This window comes from Penaeus monodon, chromosome 33 (genome assembly GCF_015228065.2).
Source record: "Penaeus monodon isolate SGIC_2016 chromosome 33, NSTDA_Pmon_1, whole genome shotgun sequence".
Classification (NCBI taxonomy): domain Eukaryota; kingdom Metazoa; phylum Arthropoda; class Malacostraca; order Decapoda; family Penaeidae; genus Penaeus; species Penaeus monodon.
The window spans coordinates 17,678,877-17,679,307 of NC_051418.1; the positions used below are offsets into that span (position 1 = coordinate 17,678,877).

Here is a 431-nt window from a genome sequence, read left to right on the forward strand (position 1 = left end):
GAAAAGATACTATCATGCAGATTTTTTTTTAACATTAAGAAAGGGAAATGAAATGAGAGGAAGGTCTCAGTGTTTATACTCGAGGACAAGACAGAAGAAAACACGCAAGCTGTTATTTCTATTACAGCAAGTGACAACATTTTGAGATGGCAATAGGCACCATCACAGACAACCTGTCTTTCGAATGACAACATATGCCAAGGAGAGAGCCAAAAGTGTGGGAAGAGATATTAAAGGTTCCTCCAGACAAGAAGGCTGAACGTCGGGCATGTCAGAGGCGCGCAAGCTAAGGACTGAACAGCCGATTCCATTCGCTCAAACGTACAGTGTGTGTTTTCAGACTAATCCTCTCTTTTTCTGTCTTGTAATTTGTACTCCCGTAGGAATTTGTTCACCTTTGCAGGATTCTCATAAATCTATTTTCTCAAATG

The 431-nt window shown here is 40.6% G+C and overlaps 1 protein-coding gene across 2 annotated transcripts in view; it reads right to left on the bottom strand.

The window, feature by feature from the left end:
• LOC119594113 (ankyrin-1-like) overlaps nt 1-431 on the bottom strand; it is a 9,662-nt gene that overhangs the window by 5,883 nt on the left and 3,348 nt on the right. The window lies entirely within an intron of this gene.